Source organism: Carassius gibelio, chromosome B22, assembly GCF_023724105.1.
Source record: "Carassius gibelio isolate Cgi1373 ecotype wild population from Czech Republic chromosome B22, carGib1.2-hapl.c, whole genome shotgun sequence".
In the NCBI taxonomy this organism is placed as follows: domain Eukaryota; kingdom Metazoa; phylum Chordata; class Actinopteri; order Cypriniformes; family Cyprinidae; genus Carassius; species Carassius gibelio.
In genome coordinates this window covers 22247782-22262470 of record NC_068417.1, presented here as the reverse complement: position 1 = coordinate 22262470, position 14689 = coordinate 22247782, and the positions used below count along the sequence as shown (strand labels likewise).

At 37.3% G+C, this 14689-nt stretch overlaps 1 protein-coding gene across 10 annotated transcripts in view; it reads right to left on the bottom strand.

Annotated features, from left to right (window-relative positions):
• LOC127987906 (R3H domain-containing protein 1) overlaps nt 1–12902 on the bottom strand; it is a 43838-nt gene extending 30936 nt beyond the window's left edge. For 5 of the 10 annotated variants that reach the window (XM_052590349.1, XM_052590352.1, XM_052590353.1 and 2 more), the window contains exon 1: nt 4189–4362. The gene's annotated coding sequence lies outside the window, so the exon portion shown is untranslated. Of the gene's footprint in view, nt 1–3437; nt 3458–4188; nt 4366–12755 lie in introns of those variants that run through there. The other 5 variants (XM_052590350.1, XM_052590358.1, XM_052590357.1 and 2 more) reach the window with 4 other exon arrangements.
• Between the last annotated feature and the right edge of the window lie 1787 nt (nt 12903–14689).

The window sequence follows — 14689 nt, the reverse complement described above, 5'->3', positions numbered from 1 at the left end:
ATTGGTTTTAATAAATTTTTTTTGCAATTATGTTTTCTCTTATTTTAAGTTTATTATTATTTTTTTATTTCATTTAAGCTTTTAATGTAATAATAATAATTTTTAACTTTTTTTTCGTTTCAGCTTAAAAAAGATGACCAATTATATTAATCTTGCTGATGTATTAGAATGTATTAGAAAATGTATTAGAAATAATTAGTATTTTTCTATTTTAGTTTAATTTTATTATTTTATTTTTGTTATTTTAGAAAAAATGTTTAGAGCTTTAATTTCAGTTGGCAAAATTTCTAATCATCCTTTGTTTTATACTTTAATTCTATTTTAATGCTTTCAGTTATGTTTTCAAATCAATACATAAAACCAAATTACCAATCCTACTGATTTTTTTTCTTTTTAAATAATGAAGATTTGAGTTTTATATATATAAAAAAAAATTATGCACCTTTGTTATTCACATTATTTCAAATGTTCTACTTAGGTTTTATATCAATATTTAATTTCCAGTTAATTTCAATTAGTTAGCAACATTCCTATTTTTCATTTAAGTTTTTTTTTTTGTTGTTTTGCTTTATTTTAACATTTTGAATAGTTTCAGGTAATGATAACAAATCAACAGCAGCAAATTACCAATCCTAGTGATTAAATTCATTACAACTCCTTGAAATTAATCCATATTTATGAGTTGTTTCATAACCTTCCTATCACGCTAAAGTAATGCTGTCATAACAGTTGGATTCATCCATTCAAGCTTGTGTCCGAGTGAACTGGACATATGGGCCAGTCATCCCCAGGGTATCAATGACCCAACAACACCCCCGCCCCCCCAATCATCCTGCCAGCGCCAATCAAGAAACCCTTGCCAAGTCAAAACCCATCCTTTATCTTGAGGTCAAACGGGCCTAACCTGACTCAGGAATCCCGCAAAGTACACCAACTGTGTCCGAATACACCATCCAATCCGAGTCCAGCTGAGATTTAAAACCACCAGAGAAGACGCATAGTGACACACAAACACTGATCAAAATTCAAGGGATTAGCATCACGCGCGATGTGACAGTAACGCAGGTGGCGGCAATGACAAGAACAGGTGGGTACGACCACACGCGTGCACACAAACACACAAGCTGTCATCCAAAACAGCCAGACGGTCCATCAGAATGATCCGAGACCGTGCCATGACTTTTCCATGAGTGTTTGCGCACAGGTCAATGACGTTATCCCACATCACTGCAGGAAGCATGCGTTTCTCCATCTCCTTTGGACTCAAGAGTTGTTCCAGGTCGCGGAGACAATGGGCAGCACAATTGCGCACCAAGTGACGCCCTCAAGTCAATTATGACTTATGATAGCGCTTTTCCACCCGCACATGGATCGAAACACCTACAGTTGGGCAGGAATTACATGAGCGCTGCTCATAAATATCCAAGCATCTCTCTTGCTGCGGGCTATTCTCGACGCTGCCATATCTTTTTCTCCGTTAATGTCGAGGTGAAGTGAAAATCAGAATCTGCATTTCAAAATACGCCCTCCACAGCAACTACCCTCCCCCCTCCTGCTCGCACAACAGTTTTCGCTCCATATTCAATAAGTTCTTCCGAGCATCACTAGAGAGAAAAGACTCCCCGTGGACCTCGACGGCTGTATATTTTCACCAACTTGACAGTACAGATGTCCAAGTTTGACGCTTGAGGATATATAAAAAAAAAAGATAAAAAAAAGAGAGAGAAAACCAACCACAGCAGAAACACAAATACTCCGGCTGCGTCTGGAAAACTACACTGCATTTTCAAGCATTTCTACTAGAATAAACGTCCAAATAACGGCTAAAAATTATGCCTTGGTAGGCAGTACGTTTGCTATGATGTTAAAAAAAACTAAGTATGATGACTAAAAGCCATATCTAGGTAGATAAAGATTTTAAAAAATGCTCAAAGGCAGCTTACTACATATGAAGATATTCCTACAGCAAGGTAAAATACGCAATACTGCAGACCAGATAGAGACCTTACATAATTTCTAAGCTATGATGCCGAAAAATCATGTTGTGTTAGGCTGCTCACAACGCTGTTTATAAAGACCGCTAACTAGCTTTTGGTGTCTCATAATCCGAAAAGCTATCTAGTTTTTCTAAGACGCCCAAATTTGCTGTCTAGATAGGTTGCACACAAAGTACCATCCTGTTTAGGGAGACTTTCAGCAAAGCCATCTAGGTAGGCAGCTCACTAGATTAATGTATAACACTTGCTAGGTTCGATGCCAAAACATGTGTTGTACGTAGGAAGCTCATTTCGAACAATGCCCAAAAATGTTGTCTAGGATGTAGCGCACTAAATATGCATGCATGCAATTGTTGCCTAGGCGAACAGTTAATATGATTTTACTGCAAATGCAGTCTAGGTAGGCAGCTCAATAAATATATTGCCCTAAAATGCATCTAGGAAATCAATTGGTTTCATATGATGGACAAAAATATTTTCGAAGTAAGCGTATAACAAGTTTTTACATTTACACGTATGCATTTAGCAGATGAAAATGATGCCCAAAACTGCCGTTTAGGCAGCTCAAACAGTATAATGTCCTAAATGCATCTAGAAAGGCAGTTCACAAGGTATTATGCCCAAAAATGCTGTCTGGGAAGGTAACGCAATAAGTATAATGGATGATTGCTGTCTGGGCAAACAGTTAATAAGCTTTTGATGTCTGAAATGCAGTCTAGGTAGGCGGCTCAATAGATAATGCCCTAAAATGCATCTAAGAAACCAACTCACTAGATTTGATGGCTGTGAACCCTGTCTTGGTGGGCGTATAACAAGCTTTTACATTAACATTTATGCATTAAGCAGGTGAAAATGATGCCCAAAACTGCAACTTAGGCAGCTCAAGCGGTATAATGCTCAGAAATGCTGTCTAGGAAGGATGCGCACTAATTACGATGCACCCAAATGCTGTCTAGGCAAACATTTAACATGCTTTTGATGACCTAAAATGCAGTCTAGATAGGAAGCTCGGTAGGTATGAGCTGGAAAAATCAAAAAATGCTGTCTAAGTAGAAGGCAATGCCCAAAAATGCTGTCAAAGTCGTTTATTGGGGTTTTAAGATCCAGAAAATCACCAAGTCTGAGACGGACATACAGACATAACAAAAACATCTGCCCACAAACAAATATCGCTTTCGTTTTATTGTTTTTCCTTCTTTTATTTTATTACATCACAAACAAACCACTAAAACAAACAAAAACACAAAAAACAGACAATACACGCAAAGTAAAATAAAAAAAGGACAAACACAGCCACAACTTTTTGACCTATTCTCAAAAAAAACTTACAGAACATTCATCATCCTGCTCCGAGCATGTTGTCCAAGCCAATTAAGCCCATCCGTAATTTCCCATTATCAATTGCTAATCAACATATTTCAGACGGCAATGAGCACTTACCCTCCTGACAAAAGAAGCGCACCACCGTGCCGGGCTCCAGGCTACACGTATTTCACTTCACCCTTGTTTTAGACTAATATGCAAATGGCCCATATTTCTGGATAAAAGCATCGCTAATGGTTTTCCCTCCTTTCCCCCCCTCCCATCTCAATCCGTGTTCTCAGTGTGTGGCCGCTGTCACAGTCGAGCTATTCTTCTCCTCTCCTCTCCTCATCAGTTCATTTACACGATTCGCCACATTAACGATATTAGCCGGGCTGCCTTCGGCTGTAATTTACACCGACACAAACACCCAGCTTTCTGCTGATAGCTGCCTCAGGCACTTTTTTTTTTAAATTATAAAATGGAGCAATTATGAGAATGTCATTACTAAGTACACGCACACACACACACAGACTGGCATGGAGTGTAATTTGCTGACACGCAAATTTATTTGCAATGAGTTTAACATTTGCATGGAATAAATTAACAGTTAAATGAAACTTGATTATTTTATCATGTACGTTTTCGCATATAATTTGTAATATATTTGTAAAGACAAATCTTAATATTATTAAGTCTAAAGTGACCTCGTTTCATTGTATGAAAAAAAAACGTACAAAATTTACATTTACGAATATACAACTAAAGTTTTTACTACTTCACGTATTTTTTTTTGTTCATGTTCGCTGCAGTTGAAACAAGCTAAAAAAACAAAAAACGTCAGCATACAAATCAACACATCCAAGACTTCACGCACACACACACAGACCTGCCTGGCGTTCATGATCCACTGCTCGGCTCACATCATTAGTTTCCATAGCAGCCTGAGTGCCATCAAACGGAGCGCGTTCAGTGCAGCTCTGCTCTCCTCCGTCTGAGCGCGGAGCGTTCGCATACCTGCTCAAAGCCATCGCTGCCGCAATCCTTCCTGATTCTCCTCTCTCTCCCTCATGCACACAAACTCTCCGCCAAATCAACAGCTGGCCTTTGTGATGTCATCCCTCCCCTGGCCAATCAGAGCACCCTGAGGGCTGGGTGCAGTATGTCAGCGCTAAGCAGGGCTCCACCCTCGAGAGCCAATCAGATGGCCCCTGTGGACCGGAGAGAGAGGCAGACGGCAAAGAGACACACACACACACACACACACACACACACGACCAACTGTGGCGAAGTGCCACTGTGGGACAGTCTGTCAGGGTAGGAGCACGCCAGCACTGCAAATCCACCTTATTCGGTTGCACATAAGATACCCATCGAACCCAGTGCCGCAGTCGCACACACGCCCTGCTTAAAATCCCTTTGTGCCTTAAAAAAAAATCTCCAGATTTCTGTGCACATTTTTGCAAAACAAAAAATGCTTCAAGTTAATTGGAGGGAGGTTAGGTAGACGCCCAGGTTTAACGAGCAAACGTCTTTGCTGTTGCTGACCGATGCAAGCAGGTGAGGTCATCGGAAAAAGTGGGTCAAGGAAAAAGGTTTGCGCATTACTGATGAAATGTAGCCAAAAAACCAATGACGGACTGAAAAGTGGCTTTAAATATTAAGAAAACCACAGCAACCCAAACATAGGCAGGTCATACGACAGGGAGATCATAATGTTTGATGCTCAAAAATGCTGTCTAGATAGGGAGCTAACTATATTTCATGCCCAAAAATTGTCTTCAGATATCCATCTAGGTTAGTTCACTATGTTTGATGCTTTAGATAGGGACCACACTTGTTTGAATGCTCAGCAATAATTTCCAGATAGTGGACCAATTAGGTAAAATGCCCAGAAATACTGTCTAGTTAAGTGTCACAATAGGTTGAATATTCAAAAAAATCCTGTCTAGTTAGGGAGCTAAGGTTCAATGCCTAGAAATGAGGTTTGATCCTGAAAAAATTGCGGTCTAGATAGGGCGATAAGTAAAATGCCCCAAAATGAAGTCTAGAAAAGGAACCAAGTAAAATGTCAACAAACACAATGTAGGTGGCTCACTAGGTTTGATGAGCAAAAATGCTGTCTAGATAGGATGCCAAGTAAGTAAAATGCCAAGAAACACTGTTTATTGTTAATGTCCACATTTTTGTCTATTTAAGCAGCTTGCTAAGTATAACACCAAAAAATGCTGTCTAGATAGGGAGCCAAGTAAAATGACAAGAACCACCATTTATGTCGATGGCTCACTAGGTTTTATGTCCAAAAATGATGTCTAGTTAAGGAGCTCACTAGGTTTGATGCTCCAAAATGCTGTGTAGATAGGGTGGTAAGTAGGTAAAATGCCAAGAAACGCTGTTCATGTAGATGGATCACTAGATTTGATGCTCAAAAAATGCTTTGCTTATTGTATAATGCCCAAATTTCAGTACTTAATCAGCTCACTATAAGGTAGCAAAAAAGCTATCGGGATAGGAACCTAATTAGGGCTGATGCCCATAAAAGCTGTCCAGAAAGAGAGCTTAAGTAAAATGCCAAGAAACAACATGTAGGTGGCTCCCTATGTTTGATGACCACATAAAAAAAAAAAGATTTGATTCCCAAAAACAGCTACCTACTGTAGGTAGTCATCTTTATACTCCAAAATGCTGTAGGAAGCTCAATATGTTTGATTTCCAAAATGTCATCAAGGTAGGCAGGCACGATGCTCAAAACGTAGTCTAACCAGACAATTCAAAGCAAACAGGCTTCCAGACTAAATAAAACACCCAGACAAAACTATAAATTAACAAACAATCGTCACCTTGACGTGATCGTGACTGACTGCGCCGACAACTACCGTCGTTTTCACTGTAAAGAAAAGGAAAAAAGTAGAAACTGACAGTTGCACAAAGCCAGTCAAGTAAAAGTAAGACTCCCCATTCACCAAGCGGCTCCTTTCAGTGAAAGAGGAAATCTGCAAAAATTCCAGCTAAACGGCGCATTACATGCGTCTCATTTGCATAACAAAAGACAAGAGGGGGGGAGGACTGGCACTGCTGGCTAATTGAAGCCCAAGATGCCGTTCGCCTGCGGAGGAAACGTGACAGCCGCGTTTATTCTGCTTTCCCCCGATGGTGACTGCAAGCACGGTGGGAATTGCCTCAGGATAGGGGGCGAAATTTCCAGACGCCTTCTAATAAGCATGTTGGGGGTGGGGGGCGGATAACGTTGCGCTTCAGGACTAGCTTGACCAAGAAACGTTACCTATGCATAACAGCAAGAATAAATGAAATAAATATGGATTACTAAAGCAGCAGAGGCAGCAGGAGGTAGCCCAGTAGTAATCTGTATCGGATATTATCTCATTAGGGAGAAACGTCCAGCTCCACGCTGATTACCGAATGAGAGAACAGGTCAATAACTCCGTAGCGCCCCAAAATACCACGGTGCCATAATTCACCGCACCGGTCATTATTCTCGCTAATACACAGGGAAGAGAGAAGGTCTGCTGTCCGCCGGCTTTTCCAGCCATGTAAGAACAGAATGAGAAAATGTGTTGACATTTAAAGGTGACCGGTCACAACGGTCATTTCTCTGGTCCAGGTGACACCTCTGGGCAGCTCCAAGACCCGGACCCATACAAGAAAAATGAGCCGATGAGGGTTTTGTAGAAATCTGGATGCGACAAGCTCTCAGGGTGATAACAATCATGCTCTAGATTCACAATACTTATTGGGTGAACCGGTAACATTCAGGAAGATGACCGATTTTTATCTCAAAACATAAGACTATGCCCCCAACAGTTTAACTGCATATTATTGTTCACTCCGTCACAAAATTGTCTAGCTTGTAGATTCAATCTATTTTTTTGGGTGAACAAGGTGCAAAAGGCAAATGAGTAATATCCTAGATGACAGCATATATTTTGGCAGAAGCATTACAAGGTGATCTTGACCCCTTTATTTGAACAACAATTCAACTGTACACTCACGAACACAGATGTCCAGCTGTGAATTCTTACTTTTTGAGAAGGTGAAAAGGTAACATTTAAAATGATAACTAATATTATATAAGTTTTATGCCCTGTTTTGGAAACCACTTTTTTTTGCAATTTAACACCAATTCAACTGCATATAACTATACACTGCTCCGCATAAAAATTTGGCAGAACGAGTCAAAATACTTTTTGGGTGAACAGTGTGCACCTACTCAAATTGCATGTCCAAGAACGCAGTGGAATATTATAGTCTACCTTTTCAGGTTTGGCTCCAGTGTTTACTGCATTAATGCAAAAAAGACTGGTAGGCCATATGCCGAAAAATAAATATTCAATAACCTGTTCACCAAAGAGCTTTCACTTGGGTAAAAAAAATGTCAGACACTCTTCTTAAAACAACAAGCTAGTGGCGCTTGAAACGCTTTGGTGGCACAGCATTTTTTCCAGCTGATATGCTTTAGTTGCTATGATTTTTAATATTCACAGCAGCAACGTATTAGCCAATTAGTATCTCATTTTAAAATGTTTTACTAAATATAAAAAAGCAGTGGGCTAACCAGTAATATTGACTTCTCCATTGTTGTAGGCAGATGTTGTATAAGTAGGATGGTTGGTCCCTATTTTTCCCGACCCGTCCTTTGCAGCTGGGTAAATAGTGACAGTGACGAGTGCTGCGTTTTAAAATGATCAAATCAGCTTCAAAATAAATAAATAAAGGAAAAATTTAACTTGTAATTATTACGGCAAATGCATCAAAGTTCAGTGTCATTAGTTTGCCAAAAAGATCACAGAAAGTTTTTCGCACCATTTGCATGTGGTAGGGAGCAGGCGTACAATTCTTTCTTACAAACTAACATTTTGAAAATACAACTTTTTTTCAAGAATTTAAAAACATTCGTCAGAATGCGTTTACAAACGATTTATACAAAAATTAGTTCTGCTGGTGTTTCATGAATGAGGCCCAATGTACATTATCGCTTCTCCTCTATCCCCCGCCTATCTGAAACACAGTTTTTTACAAATCTTATCGTTCTGAAAAGCGAGGTGTGCTCTGATTGGCAAGCTATACAGTGCATTTTGATTGGCCGAACATCAAGCGTGTGACAGAAAGGTTACACCTCTTGTCATCCTGTGATGCCGTGTCCCAGCCCGACGAGACAAAAACAATAAAACCCATTACAATAAGGCATTTGCTGCATCCAGTGGGGACATAATCACTAATTATAATGACTTATACTATTTACGCGTAGCATCATGCTGCATAAACATAAAACTATGTCTTCATTTGTGATCAGAGAAACGACAAACAACAAGCGCTACTCTACACTCCTCAAAACTCATGTTCGAATCGTCAGTGGCAAATTCTGTAAATATGAAAACATACTTACAGGCTGTTAGTCAGAACAGGTTCAGGAAACAGTCCTCCGTTAAATGCACTGCACACATCTGAATATTTGGTTTGAACGGTTCTAGAACAGTGTTGTAAATACAACTTAACCACATTTCTAGTTGTGCCCCATTTTGGAAGACCAAACAAAGTAATTTTCGGTTTCACAACGAAACGCACAGCGTTTTTCTGGTCTGTGTATGCATGAGTCAGATGGACATCTTTGGCTGTTGCATTGTGTTTCACTGTTTTTCAGAGATGCTTAGCAAAGGCATCATGTTTTTAAAAAGGTATGTCAAGTAAAAAAAAAAAAAAAAGCCTATCAATACCTTGCATTCTGTTGCTTTTGGATTCCACAGTGACAAGTGTCCAGTAAGTGCAAATGCCTCTTAGTCCTCCCCCCAAAAAAGGAAAGAGAAGAGACCATATGATAAGTTCTTGTCTGAACTCTCTGCATATTGGTAATGTAACCAATCACAAGGATTTCACAATTTCTCAAAAGCATGACCAGATGCCTCTGACCTAGATTGGACACTAGTTCAGCTGCATATCACAGTACTGGTTGTACTTCTTCACACAGAAGATCATGTTCTAGATTCACTGTGCATATTGGGTGAACAGGGTACATATGGTGAACAGGTAACATTCACAATCACATGTTAAAATATATCAAACTGATTTTGATCTCCATCAGACACCATTTCAAATGCATTTCAGTGTACTAGTTTATTTTCGTAAACAAAAATGGCAACTATTGATTGAACAGAGCACAATCACCTACTAGGCAAAAAAGTAATTAAATAGAAGTTATCTCATTGTCTATAACGAATGCGGTGCTGTAGAAAGAAGTGATGCTCAGGTGAAAGGGGGATGGGGGCGAGCAGGTGAGAATCCTCCTGTGGTGATGCAGATGAGCTTGTACGAACAGGAGCTCGTGGATCATTCCTTACTGGAGCGCCTTCCGCGCACGAACATTAATATTCGGCGTGACAGAAACAGGCCGGCGGCACAGGAAACCAGGACGCCTAACAATACACCGCATGAGTGTTTAAAAATATATATAAATAAAATAAGAACAGCTGAACAATCGCAAGGTCAAAAAGAACCCCAGTGCGAGACTATGCATCATGTCAGCATTTCACAAGAAAAATTAAGTTCACGTACCAGAAACAGGTTATAAAAAAAGATATATATATATTGTTGGGCTGCTTGAAATCTGAATAACTAAAGATATGGACTGCAAATGCAAAACATTGCAGATTATAATATCGGTGATATCACTGATATGACCTTGAGTTGGACACAAAGAGAACCAACCGTCACTGTAATTGATCTAAAACTGAAATGATAAAAAGCATTTGGCAACTTAACTTCATAATTTCATGCCAAAGACATAAGATGGAAAGAAGACAATGTGAACATTAGAAAGCAGCCAAAAATTACAAAACAATATTTATAATTATTCATGTAGCAAATGCTTAAGCAACCTGAAGTAAAAAAAATTAAATAAAAAATTCTCACTTGGTTTAATGTGCAATATATGCAGTCTAGCAAAGACTTTTTCAGGTTTGTATGACACCAAAAAATGCTCTCTACGCAGGCAACTCATGAGATGTTTTGCCTAAAACTGCAGCCAAGCTTGGCATCTCACTATGTATGACACCCCAAAAATCTGATTTAGGAAATGTGGATGATCAAAAGCAGGCTAAAATCAGATACATCTTAGTATAAATTAGGGGTGTAATGGTAAACGTATTTGTACTGAACGGTTTCGGTTCGGTACGCATGTGTATTTATACATTACAGCGTGGAAATGAAATGTCACGTAGCATTTCATTTACCTCAGCAAGTCATCAGTGTCCACCGCTCGTTAGTTCACTAGAGAAATTAAGTCTAGAGAGGAGCATTTTGCTAAATATTACACTATATACTCATATTTTACTAAGCTTTTTAGTCTTAATGTACAGTATTAAATTTAAATTAATGTTATGAAACATGCTATGACAGTGTATGCTGTGTAATTGAAAATAATTTAACAAATATCTTAGAAATTGTATTATTTATAAGTTAATTTAAAAACTGAATTGTGTGCAATTTACATGTTTGCATACAATTATTTTTTATTTCTTTTTAGTAGAGTGTTGATCATCTATTAAGTTTGAGTTAAGATCTCAGGCCTAATTGTAAGCTTATAATGTAAAAGTGTTCCATACAGTTTTAAGCATAAACTGAGGTAGATTTTTATCACTAAGAACATTTAAACTATAACTGAATGTATTAGAAGAAAGATCAACTTGTTCAGTAAACCATTAATAAAAAAAATAAATAAATAATTTAGTTTCCTCCTCTGCTGTACTGACATCATTGCGAACCGTGACATTAAAGCAGAGGAACGTCATATTTGTGTACCGTTACACCCCTAATATAAATATAGCTACAATTATAGTAATATAGAAAAAAAAAGAAAATGCAAAACAATACGATCATAGGTGTGATATTGGCACAGAGAGATCTAGAAATTTCCAGCCAATACCAAAAACTTTATTAGTTGATCTTAATTTTTTTTCATTGATTTATATTTTTAATCTATACTGTTTAGTTTACTTTTTCAAAGAAGTGTTCAAAGATCGAAACATCAATCTTGAAATTAGGAATCATTTAAACTACCATTGCACCAGACTATTCCTGCAATTTATAGTATGCATATTGCACACAGTATGCAAATTTGTTGTATGACTGAATACATGGATCATCTGATAAATTTGTGCAAAAAAACATGAAATATAAAACAAAATGCATCAAACTGAAACTGTATCCTACAAATCAACGTGGTTGAATTTCTCAGCATGACAAGACTGCTACAAATATACAGTATATATATATATATACACACATGCATACACACACAGTATATATTTATAAATATACAGTATACTATTTTGATTGATAATAAGGTTGCATGTTTATTGTTACATAACGAATGCAGTGTTTTTTATGCAAAATATTCAATCATCAAATAAAAAAAAAATAAGTGATTCAAAGTCGTGGAAAAAGATTATTGGAGCAGTTTTATAAAACAAAAATTACTATTTGAGTATTTCTACTTCAAAATTTCAAGATTAGTTCAATGTTACTTGGAGTTTCTTAGTAACAGATTGTGACATTTACTAAAAATTTAGTTAAACACCAATTTTCCAGTGTATTGTAAGTATGTATATATCATATATATATATATATATATATATATATATATATATATATATATATATATACATACATACATACTGTGCAGTATGTAACCATTATAATATGTTTTAAAAATATTAATAATTGCCAAGTTTGAAATCTGCCATATAAACCTAGAGAGAAAGTCTAGTATCAGGGAATAAAAACAGCAATATGTTTACCGATATATATTGCATTTCCTAAGCAAAACCTCAAAAAGGGTGAAAGCAAACAAGTTTATTAAGGGTCAAATGTAAACATAACACTTAATAGTGAAAACAAAAATCTTTGTTTTAAAACAAGACACACTTCTTGTCTCTCCTCCTGGTGGTTTAATCACCTGCACAGGCCTTTATGAATGAAGCCTGGAGCTTAATCAGCCTACAGAGATCAAGACTAAAGCTACACAAACACATCAGTGCTGCAGCTAGACGAAATAATGATAAATAAAGCACATGAAAGCATGATCATGTCTGTGATTTACACACCTGCATGTTTATTTACTCTAGTTCATGTGTCTGATCTCTCCTTGGCCCTGACATGAAAGATCATTCATCACATTTACTTCAAATATATGAAAAGCAAAACACACAGACGGTTTATAAAACACACTCCGAGACTAAAAAGAGACGTTGTCAGTCATCTGAGGCTGAGGTTTGGGTTTAAATCATGATGAAGACTATCACACTGTGGTGTGCTAACAACACATGGTGAAGCTAAATGAGTTTAAACACACACACAACCTTCACAGATCAATCAGTTGATACGAATCACACCCCAAATCGTGATATTTAAGGGTTAAGGGGGTTTAATGTGCTGTAAGCTTACCTGTGGGATAGATAGACGTGTAAATATTTGGAGGAATGAAGAGAAATAGTGAGTCTAATGGCTGCTAAAGGCTGAAGAGTCAAAGCTGTCGGTCTGTCAGCGGCGTTAAAGACAAAATACTCGAACTCCTGGAAGGGAAAATAAAAATGAAGGCGATGAAATAGCAGTATTATCCCTAAAGAGGGCGCAACGTGGCTTAATAATTAAACATGGATCACGAAAAAAATATTTTAATGGCCATAAAAAAAATATTAAAAACATTTAGATTTAGAGCCACTTTAAATAGAGTTGTTGTTCATTAAAAGGTTGACAAGAGTTCGAAGATCTTTAAAATGATTTTAAATAAAAACGCAAATAATGTAGCGATCTAATTATTGCAGAATAAAAGTATGATTTTATTTAATTAATAAGTACAACATTAAACTTTAAAGTAACTTTAAAATAGAATAAACTTAAATTAAGTTGAACTTTACTTATTAAAAAACAAAAGGTGTTAAATCGAAAATAATGTGCAAATAATATATCTAATTAAATGACATACGTTTATGTATACACACATTTATCTAAACGCAACTAATTCATAAACTAAATATTAATAATAGGGAGAACATTTTTTATTGAACTTGTAAGTATAAACGTTTCAGTTTGGGGTTTTGTCACGTGACACTAGCGTACCGGAAGTTTGCTCTGGTGCAGCTCTTCTTCGCTCTAGGTTTTGTTGACATTTCTAAGATCTACACCATAGAGGTACACAAGGGTGAAAGAAACCCAGTGAGTGGCATTTGCTCTTACATCATACTATATTGGATTAAAAATACCCTTTTGACTGTGTTATAAATATGAGAACACAGTAACTTATATAATAAACACATCTGAAGATACCCTTAATTAAGCGTCTGTTTTTACCCTCCAATTAGTATGCAATTAGATCTCTTAAACGTCAATATATTGTCAATAACACAAAACTAACATACACTTTTTTTCTGACTGCAGATACATATTTTCATTTATAAGTAGGCACTCGTCGTGCAGATATGACGCGTTGTGCGTTTTGTGACGCCACTGACTGTATTGCCGCGAAATGTCAAATCATGGCATCAGGGTTTCAGAAATGATCGTCTCTTGGTGAGTGCGAATGCATTATTATAATATGATGCATGCATAATTTGTTTAACTGCAAACCACAGTGCATCTCATTTACTTACGAATCTTTCTGAATGTATTTCTAATGTACAGAGTTTGAAAAGCATGAGAAGTCAAGGCAGATGTGGTCCAGATGGGGTTTCTGTCCAGTGCAAGGATGCACTTCAGCTCCTTCCACAGAGACTCAGGGAAAAACTGATGCCCTTCCAGAGAGAAGAGCTCCTTTTTGCCTTGTCAAGGGATCGACGTTTGGTTTAATTTAAGTTTCTGTTTTTCTTTTCTTTTTTTCCAAAATGTGTAACCTACGAAAACTGAAGCAGTATAAGAAACTTGCATGATGGAGATGAGCAGAACTGATGTAACATGAATTTCATTTTTAAACATCTGTTTTAAAGTTAAAGTTAGTTAAAGTTCTATTCAGTTTTTTTTTAAAGGGGGGGTGAAATGCTCGTTTTCACTCAATATCCTGTTAATCTTGAGTACCTATAGAGTAGTACTGCATCCTTCATAATTCCAAAAAGTCTTTAGTTTTATTATATTCATAAAAGAAAGATAGTCTGTACCGATTTTTCCCGGAAAAACACGAGCGACTGGAGGCGTGACGTGTGGGCGGAGCTAAAGAATCACGAGCGCCAGTAGGATTTTAGCTGTGACATTACCGAAAAAAACATCATCCAAAACAAACCATGGCTAACAGTCAGATTCAGCGTATATTTATGATCCAGAATCAGATCCAGAGGCTGAAATTCTCGTATTCTATCTCGTAACCCGCAGCTGCTTTAAGCAGGTGC